Below are 19,624 nucleotides of genomic sequence, written 5' to 3' on the forward strand. Positions count from 1 at the left end.
TTTATTAATGAACCTTTATGGACTAACAAGTGTCTGTGATGGAGGTGGAAGGGTTGTAGGTTTTTAATGGTTATTGTTATTGGCATGCGGCCAATGGGGTTGGACTCCAGGACTGCTTTTGCTATGCTGCCAACATAAAATAGAAAAAATATATATATATATATTTAAAAAAAAAAAGAAAATCTCCCTTTTTTCCTTTTGGGTGGAGGAGATGTGACATAGGTGTGATTGCGTTAACTTCCTCATATGACTACTTCACTTGTATTTTGTAAGTTTACGCCACTTTTGCGTCAGAAAATGACACTAATGCGGTGCAAAAAAAGTATAAATCAGGGCCCAGGTGCCTACACCCAATCCCCGATTCCCTGCCCACCCTCAGCTCATCTCTGTCAAACCTCCATCCATCCAGCTCTGCAAGACACCAGAGAGAAAAAGATCACCAGCCTTCAGGGAGGACACTTCAAACTTCTAAGGTACTGGATCAACTTTGTTCATTCCTTACCAAAAACAGACTAGGTACGCATATGTGCCACATCCTCCCATCATCAATGAAAGTATGTGAGACATCCCACTGGGTTCAACACTATCTACTATTTAACTTGTACCAGCACCCCTGAAAAAAGGAGATTGATAGTCTGTATTTGCAAAGCTGTTATATGCCAAAGATACTGAAAGTTATCTCCAGATGGACTATGGCACAAATCACAAGTTAATTAATATAACCAGAATGGCACAACTGAATTTCTCTACCATATCTTACACTGAACAAAATCCAGACCTTGTACCTAAATGGATCCAAGATGAAGGTGTTCCCGAAGAGAAATACCGTACCCTTGCATTAACCAGGCATGACATCCTAAGCACTGCCCTGTCATCTGGCTGAAAAGAACCCAAACACCAAAAGCATGTACATCTCTTGTACATCATGAGAACTCAACACATAAAGCCTGGAACTCTCTTGTGCATCATCCTGGGAAAGGCCCAGACTATCTCCAAGCACCAGCATTTCCAACCGGAAATGTGAGATTGTGTCACTTCTTATCCACTGTAGACTCCAAATTGAGTGAGATGAAATAGGGTCAGGCCTGTCAAGATCGTGAGAGTCTGCCTCTTATATCAGAGTTTTCTTTAATTAATCTATTCTTTCTTAAAGTAAATCATGTTGAAGTCATTATTCCTGCATGTAATTTGTTTTGTTTCTCTAACCTTCTGGCATTTTTCCACTGAGCTAATTTACCACCCATGCTGATCATGTTTTGTATATATACCAAACTGTCATGAACTTAGCAATTTTGCATGTGAAATATTCTTTAGTTCTGGATTTAAAGAAGGTCTCCAGTCAAAATTCAATTGCATTACATCTGCCATCTTGTGATATATGACTACACAATCACCTAAAATATCTTATTCTCCTGAAACAATATGTTTATAGCTTAAGGCAATTCTAGATTTGCAGGCTGTGCAATATTCTGCAATCTTGTGGTTGGGGGTTTAGAAAAACATGCTTGTTTCACGTAAAACATATGTACTAATAAATGTGCTTTTAATTCAACAATGCCAGGTTGTGAGAAACTGAAATGTGCCTCCACAATCCACCTTGCAACAGTCCTCTTGGTGAGTGCGCTCCTGAAAGACTGAGGGCTGAAAGACAAAAAAACTGCTGCTTTTGGCTAACAGTTATTTTTTTTATGTACTAATGGTTATTCTTACATTCCAATGTAAGTAAAGCCTTTTCTGTTGGTTTTAAGTCGTTAAAAAACATGGGCAGCAGTAATGCCGATTTATGTGACACGCGGACACCACTTTAGTAACAAATGTCAGTTGTAGGTGCCTCAAGATGAATCTGTAAGTATGGTTGCTTAACTGTAAGTGCTTGTAGTTCACTCAACATTTACTGATGTGATTACAATCAAGAAAAAAGTCCTTACCATATACAAAGGTTCAAAACGTCACCCATGCGTCTGCTTAGAAGTGTATTCAAGTTCCAGTTAGGTGTCACTGTGCAGGGAGGTGCATGCATCCCCTTAATCCTCTCTACAAACGTATCTATTATTGGGATGTGAAAAACAATTTCCCTTGGGCATTTTTCATCTAGACTGAAATGGCTTCCACTGGTGCTCTTACTGAGGCATAAAAGAATCTGTTATCTATCAAGTGTAATAGTTATTTAATAGGTATTGAAGAATACCTTTAAAATCTGGATACTGTTGGAGTGAACTTGCCTGATGCTATGCTGAGAAGCCCTTGTTTTTAGCTGCATAGCATTTCTGTGTTGTGGAAATATGGGCTTCCCTCAATATCCAAGTAGTGAGGGAAGTAAATGTGCCAAGCTCTGGTATCCAAATGCTAGGATTTCAGGAGTCATGCCCAGAACTCGAACCTTTGTGGTTCAGGGTGTGACATTCAAACATAATATACTAAGAAGCAACCCGAAAACTCTCATATATGATTCCTATTTTTGCTTATCAAAAGGAGCCATTAAGACGATTTGATCTTCTACACAAAAAGCACAGCTAAATGGCGGAATGTATTTTACTTCCTCAAGGCAGTCAACTCTACACAGAACATCCCCCATGCTCTCAAACTCACAATATCACCCTCTTCCTCACTTAAAGCAAAAAGCAACATTCTCACACAAGCAATGGACAATGGCTTACAAACATTTGACGCACTTGTTAGTGACCTGAAAAGACAAGTAGCAGCCCCAGCAATAACACCTAGCCACCTACCTCACACCCGACACCTATCCATGATCCTAATCCCAAAGACACTGCCCAAAGACCTATATCCATCAGCCTCATAAGACATGCGGCCTACTTAGTCCCTCTTAGTCTCCATCCAGAACTGAAAAAGCAAGCAGCCACTCCAGCAAAACCTCCTAGTTACCCGATTTGCTCCCCCCAAGTCCCAACCGCTATTTTAAACCCACTTTCACTACCCAAAGTACCACACCCATCTGGGATTGCAACACCGCAGTTCACATAGCTTCTCAGAATCTCCAACCAGACCCTACAAACAGCCTATACCACTTGAGGTGTAACCGCTCATCTTCAGGAAGTGAGTCAGGCCCTTATAAACATCTCATTGACATAGACCAAGTTACAGAATCTACAATGCCTCAAGGTCACAAAAAGTTGCAAACATTCACAAAGAATGATAATGCTGTCAATGCACATCTCACAAACTCCCCATAACCCCAATCAATGACAACGTGCGACTGCTTAGGGAGGATATAATATGGGTCAAGAATAAAGTCATCACTATCCTTGATACCCTAGAAAAGACGTGCATGCCCACAATAAAATACATGGACTCCCCTTCCGGTAGAAAACGTACCTTCAGTAGAAGACACACAACTCCCCGAAACAACAAGCTTCACTGCCCGAAAATAACAAATAATCACCTCTCTAAAGAAGATATAAACACTGCTAATTTACTAGCAGGGAAATCAGAAAACCTCCCCCGACACAACAGCCAACATACTGTTCGTCAAGCTATCGAATCACACAAAAACCGAGTGACAGCACTCTGCAAGTCAATCACAATAATCTTATCCCGATAACAACAAACACATAGGGGCATATTTATACTCTGTTTGCGCCGAATGTGCGTCAAAATGTTTGACGCACAATCGGCGCAAACCCTGCCCCATATTTATACTTTGACGTCCGACCCCGCGGGCGTCAAAGTTCCACCATGTGCGTCATTTTTTGGAAGGGGGAACCAGCCTTGCGTTAATTATATGCAAGGTAGGCGTTCCCTTCCAAAAAATGACTTTAAGGCCTGTGCCCCATATTTATACTGTGACGTCATTTTGACGCACAGGAGGGGGCAGGCCTTAAAAAACGGCGCCCAGCCTGATGGGCGCCGTTTTTTAACGCCTGGGTCAGGGCAGGCGTTAAGGGACCTGTGGGCTCAGAAGGAGCCCAGAGGTGCCCTCCCATGCCCCCAGGGACACCCCCTGCCACCCTTGCCCACCCCAGGAGGACACCCAAGGATGGAGGGACCCATCCCAGGGAAGTAGAGGTAAGTTGGGGTAAGTATTTTTTTTCGTATTTTTTTTGTGGCATAGGGGTGCCTGATTTGGGCCCCCCTACATGCCACTATGCCCAATGACCATGCCCAGGGGACAAAAGTCCCCTGGGCATGGCCATTGGGCAAAGGGGCATGACTCCTGTCTTTGCTAAGACAGGAGTCATTTCAATGGGGATTGGGCGTTAAAAAAAATGGCGCAAATCGGGTTGAGGCCTGAATTTTGCCTCAGACCTGACTTGCCCCATTTTTTGACGCCCAACCTCCATTTTCCCCTACGCCGGCGCTGCCTGGTGTGAGTCATTTTTTTAACGCACACCAGTCCACAGCGCCGGCTAACGTCATTCAATAAATAAGGCGCCCGCATGGCGCTTTGGAATGGTGTTAGCCGGCGGTAAAAATTTTGACGCACAACTGCGTTGGCGCAGTTGTGCGTCATAAAGTATAAATATGGGCCATAGTCCTCCACATTAGCCCACAAAACAATAACAAACCTGAAATGCATGCTACACAACTGTAGATCAGCTGTAAGACGTGCAACTAATATAGCAGATGTGACCCTAGTGCATGATCTGGACATTCTCTTCCTAACTGAAATCTGGCTCAACCCATCAGCAGCTCCAATAATGGACCATCTCATTACCCTGGATTTTGCCATACTGTGTCAAGACCTCACAGTGAAGCACGATGGTGGGCTTGCGATTATCTACAAAAACTCCCTAACCTTAAACTGGATCTCGCTAGAAGAGTGATCATCATTTGAACTCTTAGGAACTGAAATCAAACTTGAAAAAAAAAATGATAGCCTGAACACTCCTCTTATACCACCCACTGGGCAACAACACTATGGGGGTTATTCTAACTTTGGAGGAGGTGTTAATCCGTCCCAAAAGTGACGGAAAAGTGACGGATTTACCACCAGCCGTATTACGAGTCCATTATATCCTATGGAACTCGTAATACGGCTGGTGGTATATCCGTCACTTTACCGTCACTTTTGGGACGGATTAACACTCCTCCAAAGTTAGAATAACCCCCTATATTCTTGGAACGACTTATGGAAACGATTACAATCAACACTTCTACCCTTTCTAATACAATATTATTAGGAGATTTCAACCTGCATTGGAACAATGCCAATGTCTCTACAGTGGCTGCACTCAGTACCTGCTCCAGGACCGTAAGATGATTCATACTTGTGATGGGAAATGGACAAATACACAACAAAAGTGCCACTCCCAACCTCATCATTGCTAAAACATGCTAGACATCTCCTCAACAGACTGGTCCTACCACCATCAAATTCCCTTCTAAATATCAACACAAGAAACCAAAATCAAAGGTCAAAAGACAAGAGACAAAATGTGGGTGAGGGATTTCAGCAATGCAAATAGATCCCAACTGGTGGACATGTGCTTAACTACCTTGGCACCTCAGTCTGACCAACCATCGGTTCATGATCTAACACAGTTCTAGTAGAGCAAGATGACTGACATAGTTCAAAAAGCTGCTCCACTAAAAGCAAAAAGGCTAAAAGAAAAGCCATCAGTATCTTGGTTCAACCAAAACATTAACAATAAACGATTACAACTGAGAAAGCAGGAATAACTATGGAGGAAAGACCTAAACATTACCCACCTTAAACAACTTAGAATGCACAGACTTTCTTACAAAAAGGCAAACCTGAAAGCCAAGTCAACAGCGATCAGATCTCAACTGAAAGCAAAAAACCGACCCAGAAAACTCTTTTACATAATAAAGCAACAATCAGGAAAACTTGCAGACTTCACAATGGCTAACAACTCGACGGACAATTGCAATGCTTTCTCAACTTACTTTAAGGACAAAACACAACCATAGGCAACTCTATTCACAGCTTAGCAAATCCCCAACCAAGAAAATCTGCCAGCCCCACCCTCACATCACACAACATGCATACTGACCTACACTCCCCTAATGTCCCAAGGAAAAACTGAGCCTTCTGGAACAGTTTCAGACCTATTGTCTGAGGGGAAAAACTAGAAAACCATACAATCAATGAAACCAACTCCACATTTTGAAGATCCCATTCCCCCCTACCTACTGAAAGAGATCAAACAGTTTATCACTCCATTATGGACCAAAATTGTGAATGCATCTCTCCAACAAGGATCCCTCCCAGAATTCCTGAAAATGGGCCAAATATCCCTCCTTGTAATAAATGTGCTCTGACCGAAAAGACTTGAACAACTTCCGGTATCCAGTCAGCCTCTCCTGGTAAAATTGATAGAACAATTGCCCATGATCAACTACTTGAACACATTAAGAATTTCGACCTATTAGCCATTCACCAGTCCGGGTTTAGACCCAAACACACCACTGAGGTCACCATACTTAACATTCTAGGTGACCTACAAATCCCACTAGACCAAATAGAATCCTGTCTCCTGATACTTCTGGATTTATCAGCGGTATTCGATACAGTCAGCCACAAACACCTTAGAGAAACTCGAACTCAGAATGGGCCTATCTGAAACCATCCTTAACTGGTTCACCTCCTTCTTGCAGAATAGACAACTAAGAGTCAAAATTGGCAACACCCTAACTGATGTACAGACATTGACAGGGGTGTTCTACAAGGATACATTATGTCACCAACACTCTTCAATCTTTACATGGAACCACTCACTGAAATTCTGATACAATCAGAAACCTCATACCAAATGTATGCAGATGATACTCAACTATACATCAAACTATCCTCTCAAAAGAATATCCAGACACTAGGTGACATCTTGAGGAAAACACAAGTCTGGCTGGCAAACAACTATCTAAAACTGAATCCACAAAAAACAGAATTCATTCACTCCTACCCACATCACAGACACTATCTTCTTCAAATATGGTCTCAAAATCTCAACTCGCTAAACTGCATCACAACCATCTGCAAATCTGAAAAATCACTAGGCACCACACTAGATTCACAGCTAAACATGCAAGCTCACATTCAAGCTGCATCCTGGAACGTCAACCTTCAACTACTCATTCTAAAAAAATTAAAATCCTTCCTACAGCTTGAAGACCTGAAACCGAACGTCCAGTGTCTAGTACTATCTAGACTACACCGTGGAAATGCTACACTCAAAGGTCTACCAAAAGACAGCTTTGCACCAATGAAAGAAACATTAAATGCAGAAGCAAGGCTGTTAACAGGCAGACGTCATTATGATCGCATTTCCCCATCACTCAGAGCCCTCAACTGGCTCCCAGTCAAAGCTATGATTGAACTGAAAATTGCATGCAAAACTAACAAAGCTCTACCAATTCTGGTCCAAAATACTTGATGAATGGAATCAAGCTAGCAGGAGGCAGTAGAGAATCTAGACGTGCCAAATCCCTTATACTACAGCCAGCCAGATTCAACAAAGTAATACTCAAAGCCCCACATTCACAAATAGCGTCTCTGACATAGAGGAGAAATAGAATAGAATGGCTGCTTTCTAATTACAAAAGTGAAAGGTTCACTGTGCCTCGTCCATCTTCAGGGTACAACTGATGTTTGCCACAAAAAACTAAATAAATTTATGTTTTGCTTTTTACTAGTATCCCTCCTTCCATTCGACTGACCTGAATGATTTCATTCAATCCTTCAGGTTCATATAAAGGAACTTTCTGCACACATAACGACATACAACTACAATTTCTTTCTAGTAATGTTATACTTGCAGATATGTGAACATTCAAAAAAATCATATAAAATATTGCAACAGGCACCTATTCTTGTGTGCAGAGCCTCAGGTAGTTGTCCGAGTGTGAGCCGAGCCCAGGTATGAGAAGAGGTGACTGCTTACCAGGGATGATACCAAGTCATCTCAGCCTGGGCCTTGCTTGGGTACGTTATCTTCCAAAGGCATTTATAGTGGCATAGGAGAGCAGGGCTGCTTTCTGCACTCTCCTTGCCTGGCCTCTGGCCCTCTATGCTCTAATTGGGTCCTGCAGCCTGCAGCTCTGTTTTATGCCATTGACACTGTTAGTGAAGATATTGTGACATGAATAATTTGTCTTTACGTAATCATAATTATGTACTAATGTATGAAATAATTTGACTATAAACTTGTGTTAACACGAAAATTGTACTTTACTTAGTGGCCACCATCTTGTGAGAGGACTGCACATGTTTTCTAATGTTGTATTAACGTTAAGATGAGAAAATATTCTGTCTCTTTAAGAGCATGTTCGCTGCAAAAATAAATGCTAACATAATATGAGTATTTCTTGGCCTCTGCTGGGCCTGAAGCAGAGCAAGGCCACAGTGCAATGTTATCTGTTTAAATGCTTCTAGTGTACTCAGTTCTTATGACTTCATGTCCGTTGCCTAACAGACTTCATTCATTAAACTTGCACATTTGTCTGCAGTTATGTTTCTAACTCATGTATTTCTCTCAAGGAAATGGTGCGGAAGACATTTTTCCATATTTTTGTAATCATTGTCCAGAAACAGCTTATTTGGAAGGTGCCAAACAAAAGGTCCTACAGATCACAACCAGAGAAGGAGGTGTGCAAGATTCATTATGTAAATGTCGCGCCGCACCGCGCGGCGCGAGCCGAGCGTTCGGCACAAGCCGGGCGTTCGCCTCGGGCCGCACATCGCGTTCTAAAGACGCGGCGCGCCCCGAGCCTTTCCTGCACCCTGCGAGGCCCCAGAACTTACATGGGGCCTCGCTCTGCTCTCTCCCTCCGTTTTGTTGGGGTCGCCTGACCACTCTTACCTGTTGTGGCTCCTTTCTTCTTTCTTCTGTCTTCTTTCTTTTTTCCTGGGTTTGTTTCTTGCACTTTCCTTTATGTCTTTTCCCCCTTCCCAGGTTACCCTTTTCTTCCCAGCATTCCTCCTTCCCTATTCTCTATGGTTTCTACTCCATTTTATTCTATCTACTTTTCCCTATCTAAGATGGTGTCCTTTTTCTTCCTGTGGGTCACTTCCTGTTCTGTGGTATTTAAGGGAGGTGTTTTCTTCTTTTCTTTGCGCTGCAACACTCTCTGTTCAGATGGTGTCTTCGCTCCTGATTTCCTAGCCTTTTGGTTCTGGAATTCGCCAATTCTGTGCTATTTGACTACAGTTCTTTTTGATTCCTGTTCTTCTGTTCTTGTTTTCAGGAATCTTCTGTGAATCTTCTGTTGGAGGTTTTTTCCCCTTCTTTGGAAGGGTTTTTTTCCCTCTGGCGCTATTTTCTGAAGGTCACGGTCTGTTCTTGGCGTTTCCATTGCCTACAGCACCGTGGCTACCAGAAAGAGTCGCCCCTTTTTGGGCCAAAGCCGAACCCTCAAGATCCACGCCACTAGATCTGCAGATTCCAGGCGCAAGCAGCACGTGAGTCGTGACATATTGCAGCGCCCAACCATCCCGACGTCTTCTAACACCATGGATGACACAGTGGTAGCTGCTGCAGATCCGGATCAATCTCTCCTGACGACAATTCAGCAACAAGCTCAAGAATTACAACAACTACGCAGTGACAATGCTGCGTTAAGACAGGCTTTGGCTTTCCGTAGTGGTGATGTTCCGACGCTCTCCGCCTCTACCCATCGTTTTTCTGGTGAACCAACCAAACTGCGTGAGTTCCTTGATTCCTTAACAGTGTACTTCGCCTTCCGACCCACCCAATTCTCCCATGACAGAACAAAGGTGGGTTATCTCATCAGTGCCTTATCCGGTCCTGCCTTGGCCTGGGCAACCCCGATGGTATCATCCAACGATCCGGTATTGTCGGACTATCCCGCCTTCGTGAATCGCTTCAAGCAAATGTTTAGTCGTCCGGGATTGGAGGCCTCAGCGGAAGAAGCCTTATGCGATATTCATCAAGGCTCACAAGATGTCCTTCAATACATAACACGCTTTCGTCAGCTAGCGGCAGAGACCACCTGGGTGGAACGTACTTTGGTGACTTTGTTTCGTAGAGGACTCAAAGAAGAAATAAAAGATGAACTAGTACATTCCACCAGAGTAGAAGATCTTCGTGGCCTGATGGATCAAGCCCGTTCCATCGAGTATCGCCTTCAGGAACGGAGATCGGAGAAGAGAAGGAGTAGAGGGTCTTTCCAACCAAGCACTTCACGAGTTTATCCGCATCGTTCTGAGGAACCTCGTCCCCCTGCCAGGGACATCGAAGGAGAACCCATGCAGGTGGATACTACTCGAGGCCCTCGCTCCGCTAGCGAGCGGGAAGACAGACGAAAGAAAGGGTTGTGTCTGTACTGCGGTTCTGCCGGCCACATGCTTCGTACCTGTCCAGTACGTCCATCAAGGCCATCGGGAAACGCCACTTCCCGTCCTCTGTAAGAAGGGAGGGGACGGGATTATCAGCTATACCTTCCATCAGTTCCTTTAATGACAATACCACATCCTTGTTTATAGTACCAGTCATGTTACAATTCCCTGATGGCCGTCAAGAAAAGACTATGGCACTACTAGATTGTGGAGCTAGTGGTATTTATATGGATAAGAAGTGGGCCATTACTCAACAAGTTCCTACACAACCTAAGGAGATTCCCGAACAAGTACACACAGTGGACGGATCCTTGATATCCTCGGGTCCAGTTGATACAACTACCCTGATGCTGAGTCTACAGATCGGTAACCATCAAGAATACATCTCCTTTGATCTCATAACATCCCCCAACCATACCATTATTCTTGGAATCCCGTGGTTCATCAGACATAATCCATATGTGAACTGGGCAACCCGGACGGTCTCCTTGTCTTCACAGTTTTGTCACGAGCAGTTTTGCTTCTGACAAGTATTGGTCACCTAAGAGATCAATAATCACGGAAGGTACTACCGGTTCGACCATTAATACAGTCCAAGGAGTTCCTGAACACTATTTGGAGTTTCAAGATGTATTTCAAAAACCCTCCAAACCTGTGTTACCTCCACATCGAGATTACGATTGTGCTATTCCCTTGGAACCTGGCACTATCGTTCCTTTTGGAAGGATGTATTCCCTCACGGAACCTGAAAAGCAAGTACTAAAGGAGTACTTGGAAGAAAACATACAAAGTGGTCTTATTGTTCCATCGTCTTCTCCGGCCGGGGCTCCTCTCTTTTTCGTACCCAAGAAGACAAAGGATCTTCGCCCTTGCCTGGATTTTCGAGGCCTGAATAAGATAACTATTAAAGATCGTTATCCTTTGCCTCTCATCAGGGATATTCTAGAAGCAGTCAGAGGAGCTCAACGGTTTACCAAACTAGATCTACGGGGAGCCTACCACCTTTTACGCATTAAGAAAGGAGATGAATGGAAAACAGCCTTTAGGACTCCATTTGGTCACTTTGAATACAGGGTAATGCCTTTTGGTCTTACTAATGCCCCCGCAATTTTCCAGAGATTCATGGACTCAGTGTTTTCTGATCTTCTGAACCAGACAGTTGTAATCTACCTAGATGATATTCTTATTTATTCTAGAAATCCCGAACTCCATTCTTCCCATGTGAAACAAGTCCTTCAACGACTTCGGGCACATCAACTATTTTGCAAACCAGAGAAGTGTGAGTTTGACAAGACGGAAGTCAAATATCTGGGTTATCATTTAAGTCCCACAGGCGTAGCTATGGATCAAGAAAAGGTACAAGCTATTCTAGATTGGCCTTCTCCATCTTCTATTAAAGAAACACAATGTTTTCTAGGATTAGCGAACTTCTATCGGCAATTCATCGCAGACTTTGCAAAACAAACTAGCCATATAACTCACACTTTAAAGAAGGAAAATCTAACTAAAGGGTTTGTCTGGACTAAAGCGGCCGAAACAGCCTTTCAAGATTTAAAGAAGGCATTCACTCAAGCTCCCATCTTAAGACATCCAGATACCAACAAACAATTTATTGTCGTCACCGATGCTTCTGAAAAAGCCATTGGAGCCGTCCTACTCCAACAACAAGAGGATGATGGTCTTGAACATCCTGTTTTCTATTTGTCTCATATACTCTCTATTGCAGAACAACATTACTCAGTACTGAAAAGAGAATTATTGGCTCTGAAAATAGCTTGCATAGAATGGAGACAGTTTCTGATGGGTTCCAAGGAGCCTTTTGAAGTGAGAACAGACCATCGTAACTTACAGTGTTTACGAAATTTCGTATGCCAGAATAGTCGTCAAGCTCGTTGGGCCTTCTTCTTCAGCCAGTATGATTTCTACATTACTTATATTCCTGGCTCCCAAAACATTCTGGCTGATGCTCTGTCTCGTCGTTATCCAGATTGTACTCCTGCCCCAGCTCAACATCTACTGGAACCTAATAAGATCATTGGGGTAGCTCAGTCTTTTCTGGAGGAGGTACAACTGGAATACTCCAATCTATCTGATGACGAAGTAGAGAATTTAAGACCTCTATTACATAAGAGACAAGGATACTATTATTATCAAGATCTGTTATTCCTTCCTACTAACAGAGTTAGAGAAAAAGCATTACAAATGTGTCATGATTCACCGGTTGCTGGTCATAGAGGCATCAAGGCCACACAAGAACTTCTTTCACGATTTTTCTGGTGCCCTACCTGGAAACTGGATATTGAAAGATACGTGCAGGCTTGTCCCACATGCGCTCAAGTCAAGATTCCCCGAACCAGACCTGCAGGATTACTTCAGCCTTTGCCTGTTCCGCCAACTCCATGGCACACCATCACTACTGATTTTATGTGTTCGCTACCACCTTCAGCAGGAAACCGGGTAATCATGGTCACTGTGGATTCCTTTACTAAGATGGCTCACTTCACTGCCCTGAAAAAGCTACCTACATCCCAAGAACTAAGCCAGATATTCATCGACCATATCTTCCGTCTTCATGGACTTCCACATACCATTATATCTGATAGAGGACCACAGTACATTTCCCGGTTTTGGAGATATTTTTGTAAAACACTTAATATCAATAGAGCTCTGTCTTCGGGCTTCCATCCTCAGACCAATGGACAGACCGAGCGTCTGAATCAAGGATTAGAACAATACCTTCGTTGTTTTTGCAACTCTACTCAAAGCAACTGGAACACTTATCTCCCTATTGCTGAATTCTCCTACAATAATTCTGTCCATAGTGCCTCCAAGACCACTCCTTTTTTCTGTTCTTATGGCTTTCATCTACCTCTTTCCCTACTTCTTCTCGGTCTCTCTCTCCCCTGCCCGCTCTTATGGGGGCCCCTGCAGTGCCCATGCCATTGGCATGGGCACTGCAGGGGCCCCCAGGGGCCCCACAACACCCATACCGCCATCCTGTTCCTGGCAGGCGACCCGCCAGGAACAGGATGGAGGTATGGGGTGTCAGAATCCCCATGGCGGCGATTCTGCAGGACAGCGGAAAACCGGCGGGAGACCGCCGGTTTTCCTGTTCTGACCGCGGCTGAACCGCCGCGGTCAGAATGTCCTGAGGAGCACCGCCAGCCTGTTGGCGGTGCTCCCGCATCCCCGGCCCTCTATGTCTGTTCAATACTGAACTAATGCTCTGATGGTTTAGTAATCTTATAGTCCAAATTCTAAACAACCCCTCTACCTTGTTCCTGTTCTGATGCTGATGCTGTTGTCCCACTGCTGAAGTCATAACCTGATTGCTGATTACCTTAAGGATAGGTAATGATGTGGATCTGTATATTGCATTTGTCTTTTGTTTTCCAGGTACCAACTGTTACTGTTTAAATACTGCTGCTTATTTTGATAGCGCCATAGCTAGATGTTTTCTAAATTTGTGTTACTAAATCTTTTACATGAAGCCCAACATGTTAATGCTAATTAGTGGTTAGTGAGGGGTTACTCTCATATTCATGAATGGTCATTGATTCTTTTCGTTTGTTGATTCAAAGTATTCAATTTCTCTTGCTCAAATTTTATTGCTATGGTGTTGTGTATTCTCTATTGAAATAATAATTCTTATTTGATTAAGCTTAGGTTCATTAGTCGACTTACTCAGCTTTTATTGTTTCTTTACATGTATCAATTGAACTTGAGAATAATATTCGTGACTTTAGCATTGTTAATATAGGAAATAAATATTTTAACTTCTTAATAAACTGGTGTGCTTATTAATGGTAGCATTGATCATGATGTGTCTTCATTGGTTTTATAATAATGTATAGTGCATTGTTTGATATTTGACTTGATGCTTCAGATTTTGGCCCTCATTACAACTCTGGTGGTCGGTGTTAAAGTGGCGGTAATACCGCCAACAGGCCGGCAGTAACAAAAATGGAATCATGACCACGGCAGAAACCACCAACACAGACAGCCACTTTTTTAACACTCCGACCGCCACGGCGGTAGCAACAAACACCGCGGCGGTAACCGCCAACAGCCAGGCGGAAGACAATGTACCGCCCACAGAATTACAACCCGCCCATCCGCCAGATTTTCCGGCGCAGGACCAACGCCATCAAAAGCACGGCGGAAACAGTACTTTGAAGGGAAACCACTCACCTCTTGACACTCAAGGAAGAACCAGGACGCCATGGAGCCCGAACTGCAGGTCCTCTCCATGCTGGTGTTTCTGCTCATATACCAGGAGCACCAATGCCGGCGACGACGACCACGGTGAAAACTGAACCTAGCACACAAGGGAGGGGGGAGGAAAAAGAGAGTGACACACACACGCAACACGCAACACCCCCACGCCCACCCCCACCCCCAACACCATACACACAAACACATCCAACAACATTACATATACACCTGTAACCCTCAGAATAACGCAAGGACAAAAGGAATGGAGTCAAATGAGTGTAATATTAGAAATCCTTAGAAATACATACATAAATAAATGAACAGTAAGTACAATGAGGGACAATCTCCACACAAAAATAGTCTGTGGCCCACTGGGCCATAACACATAGGCAAAGCCCACACTTGACTCCTGTCTCAAAACAGAGAGAACCCTGCAGGGGTATCAGGTTGAAAACACACAACCACCACAGGGGGACGGGAAAGGGGGGGCACCTCGCCCGGAAGATGGTACAACACCACTGCTCCTGTGGGTGGTTTGCCCACTGCTTGGTCCTGGGGAGGCCACAGTCTCTGAAGTGGGTGGTTTGCCCACTGCTTGGTCCTGAGGAGTGCAAGGCCACAGTCTCTCAAGTGGGTGCTTTGCCCACTGCTTGGTCCTGGGAAGTGCAAAGCCACAGTCTCTCAAGTGGGTGGTTTGCCCACTGCTTGGTCCTGGGGAGTGCAAGACCACAGTCTCTCAAGTGGATGCCTTCTTCCACTGGTTCTAGAGGGCCCTTTCTGACCAGTGTGCCCCATCCTGCCAAAGGATAGGGTGAGTGGTTGCCTTCTTCCACTGGTTCTGGAGGGGGCTTTGTGACCGGAGTGCTTCATCCTGCCAAGGATAGGGTGAGTGGATGCCTTCTTCCATTGGTTCTGGAGGGGGCCTTGTGCCCAGTGTGCTTCATCCTGTCAAGGATAGGGTGAGTGGATGCCTTCTTCCTCTGGTTCTGGAGGGGGCTTTGTGCCCTGTGTACATCATCCTGCCAAGGATACAGTGAGTGGATGCCTTCTTCTACTAGTTCTGGAGGGGCCTTTGTGCCCAGTGATGCAACACTTGGGGCGTGCCAGGTCACAGTCCCTCATCTGGGTGTCAGAGCCACGAGATGTGCAGTGGCCAGGATGCATGATACTCCATGGAGCCAGGGCTACATTCCATCCGCTAGCGGCTACGGCCGCACAGTGGTGGAAGTGCTGGTGCTGGTGGGGGTGCCGCCAGTGGTGGGGGAAGGCTCCAGCCGTTCCCCTGCAGCTTCGGGCAGCTGCCCACTGAGGCTGCTGCTGCTGGCAGTGGTGCTACTTTTAGCGGTGGAGGTGCTTGTGGTGGGGCTTGTGGAGGTGCTTGCGGTGGGGCTTGCGGCAGTGCAGGTGGCGGTGCTGGCCGCGGTGTAGGTGCCGGTGCTGCCAGTGGTGGGGGGAGGCTCCAGCCCTTCCCTTGCAGCCTCGGACGGCTGCCCACTGGGGCTGCTGCTGCTGGCAGTGGTGCTACTTTTAGCGGTGCCAGTGGCAGTGCTTGCGGCGGTGCAGGTGGCGGTGCTGGCCGCGGTGCAAGTGGCGGTGCTGCCAGTGGTGGGGGGAGGCTCCGGCCCTTCCCCTGCAGCCTGGGACGGCTGCCCACTGGGGGCTGCTGCTGCTGACAGTATTGGTGCTTGCGGTGGTGCAGGTGGTGGTGCAGGTGGCGGTGCTTGCGGCGGGGCTTGCGGCGGTGCAGGTGGCAGTGCTGGCCGCGGTGCAGATGGTGGTGCTGGCAGTTTTGCTGGTAGCCACCAGGCCTTCACCTGCAGGCTCGGACGGCTGAAGTGCCTTGGCTGGTGTTCTGTGCCCCTTCCTGCCCTTGGCAGATGGTGGTGTCACCTTGGGTCTGGCGGCTGGAGTCTTTGACGTGGCCTTGCTGGGTGGTTGTGGCTCCTTCTCCTTGCAGGATGCTGCCCCCTTCTTGACCTTGCCAGGTGGCGGAATCTTCGTGTCCTTGGCAGGTGTTGCTGGCACACTGGCTGGCCTGACAGGTGCCTCCTTAGAGCCTCTCTGAACTCCAGAAACCACAGCGGACGTGGACTTGGTGGCTGAGGTGCTGGGCTGGGTTCTAGCCACCCTAGCCTGAGGTGAGGGACATGGGGGGGTAGGGAATAGGTCAATGCTGGTGAGGAAAAGCTTCTTAGGGACACTGGGGCGGGAAGAGGGTGAAGGTTTGGGAGTGGAGGAAGAGGGAGTGGTTGTAGGAGGTGTCAGTCGGCTGTGTTTGTTTAGGTGCATGAGCTGGATACTGTTGTGAGGTGGATGGCTGTTCGGTGGGTGTGTGTTTGCGTTTGCGTACTTTGGGAGGAAGGGTCACAGACACAGTGGGAGAGGACAGAGGTGACGTGTGCATGGATTTGGGGGTGGTGACTGCCAGTTGCGGGCGTGTAGTGATAGGCGTGCTGGTGATGGAGGTAGTGGATGAGGATGTAGTGTATGCAGGTGTGTGTGGATACGCTAATGGGAGGGAGGTGGACGACGAGGAGGAGGGGGACACAGTGGGGGCAGTGGATGTTGGAGTTTCTGCTTCTGGATGGTGCTTGTGTGAGTGCCTGTGGGATGATGTGTGGTGCTTGTGTTTGCCTGAGCCACTTCTGTGTGTTGATTTGGGTGAATGCTGGTCTGAAGGTGTGCTTGGGATGGGTTGGGGTTGAGGGGATTGGGAATGGGTAGAGAAAGTTGGAGAGGGGAGGCTGGAGACAGGGACAATGGCTGCCATCAGTGCGGAGGCCAGAGCCTGAAATGCTATCTGTTGGGCCGCCACGCCGGAGTGAATGCCCTGCAGGTATGCATATGTTTGTTGCAAATGCCTCTCGACACCCTGAATGGCATTCAGTATGGTTGACTGCCCAACAGTGAGGGATCTCAGGAGGTTAATAGCCTCTTCACTGAGGGCAGCAGGGCTGACCGGGGCAGGGCCTGAGGTGCAGGGGCGAAGGAGATGCCCACCCTCCTGGGTAAGTGGGCTCGGGAAACACGCTGAGGGGCTGCTGGGAGGGCAGTGCTGGTAGGGGGGGTGGTGGCTGTTCCTGTTGTTGGGGTGGGCACAGAGGTGTCTGCCACTGCCAGGGAGCTTCCATCGGAGGAGGAGTCGCTGTCTGTAGTGTCCCCTCCTGTCTCCGTCGTGGTGCTCCCCTCGCCCTCCGTCCCACTGGTGCCCTCACCATCGGTGGATTCGTCTCCAGGCCCATGTGTGATGCAGCTCCCTCCGTCGCTGGTGCCTCTGCTCCTCTGCCAGATGATGCTAATGCACACAAGGACAGGGTGACAAAAGAAAAAGGGGGGAGAGACAGAGGATACACTTGGTCAATGCCAGCAACAACACTCCTGTTGCCGTATACAACACACAGGGAGCAGCCCTATGCACTAGGCCATGCACTACCAGTTACAAAGATAGTCACCAGCCCATGGGGTACATAGCATAATGCCATCAGCTGCACACCTGAAACAAACAGGGCCCTGACCAGTAGTAGATGCCCACTAACACCACTGGGGTTGGAGTGTTTCAGAGCCTGACCAACAAGGAACCTACCCTGCCATGTTCGCCCTGGCCTAGGGGCACCCACAGTCCACATCCCCCACCCAGGTAAAACCTTAACGCATGCAAAGTCATGATTCTGAATCTGTACTCACCCCCTTGTGGCTGCTGTGATGCCCTCAAGCGCCCATCCAACTCCGGATAGGCCACCACCAGGATGCGGAACATCAGGGGGTTCAGGGTTTGACCAGCACCCCTTCCTCGTTGGGAGGCCAGCCCCAGCTGGGCCTCCGACGTCTTCCTTGCCCAGCGGCGCAGGTCCTCCCACCGTTTGCGGCAGTGGGTGCTCTGCCAGTCAAAAAAAACAAGGGTCCGTATCTCCTTGGCAATGGCACGCCAAATACCCTTTTTCTGATGGGTATGACCTGCAGGAAAAAGACAGCAGAAAAGGGATTAGTCATACCGTCTGGACTGTCATACTCATGGCCCACCATATCCCTCCTAACCCCTTACATTGACCACCATACATGCAGCACTCTGCCCAGGACCCCTCAGCCCCCACCACATGTGGCTTACACGCACAGCACTCCATACATTCATGGCCCACGCACCATGCTCACAGTGTACTCACCTGTTTGTCTGGAGGACCATAGAGTAAAGTGTAATGAGGTAGGACCCCATACATCAGTCTCTCCAACTCCTCTGAAGTGAAGGCAGGGGCCCTTTCCCCAGACACATGAGCCATTGTCACTTCCATACACAGGTCACAGCAGCACTTGCAGTGTAGGTCCTCTCCTGTTGAAGGTCAGGTAGCAAATGAGAGAACAGTTAGAAAATGGCGGTCACGTTTACGGCGGTGCGTACTGTCACCGCCGGCGTACATCGCCATTGGCTCCTGGAACCCATAGGGCCCAATGTTAACCAGAGTTGTGCGGCGGTCATCGACCGCCGACCGCTACAGCGCACAACGCCAGCAGAATTACCTCATTTCCACTTGTCTCTCCACAGAGGTCAGACAGCTGCCATTTCAGGGAGGCACAGGGCATGGCAACTAACTGCGTCACAGCAGACATTGGCACATCAACTGACTCTCGAATTCACATACTGTTTCTGTAAAGGAAGAGATGCATCATTATTTCAATAGATGTGTGAATATGACCCTCTGCTCACTGTTTTTCTCCCTAGACTTCAATCGCTGAGGATGAATATGAGATGGAGACATCCTCCCGTGTACAGACCCCTGGTGGACCTGGCGACAATGGAGGACAGACACATTATCCTAACCTACAAACTTGATAGGGCCACAATCCAAGAACTGTGTGCCCAATTGGGAGTTCAGCTATCCGCCAGCCCATAGGTACCCCCCCTCTTGTGCAGGTCCTGTCAGTGCTCCATTTCCTGGCAAGTGGTTCATTCAAAGTGACAGTGGCCATGGCGTCAGGGATGTCACAGCCTATGTTCTCAAACGTGTTGACCAGAGTGTTGTCTGCTCCGCTGAAACACATGCGCAGCTACATCATAATTCCCCCAGGTGGAGGATTTGGCCACAGTGAAAGCTTACTTCTATGCCCTGGGACATATCCCCAACATCTTTGGTGCCATTG

General features: G+C 46.9%; 1 protein-coding gene across 2 annotated transcripts in view; it reads right to left on the reverse strand.

The window, feature by feature from the left end:
- Window positions 1-19,624, reverse strand: part of LOC138299630 (protein HEG homolog 1-like) — a 412,852-nt gene that overhangs the window by 82,173 nt on the left and 311,055 nt on the right. The gene's annotated exons all lie outside the window — the stretch shown is intronic.

This window comes from Pleurodeles waltl, chromosome 6 (genome assembly GCF_031143425.1).
Source record: "Pleurodeles waltl isolate 20211129_DDA chromosome 6, aPleWal1.hap1.20221129, whole genome shotgun sequence".
Taxonomy (NCBI): Eukaryota; Metazoa; Chordata; class Amphibia; order Caudata; family Salamandridae; genus Pleurodeles; species Pleurodeles waltl.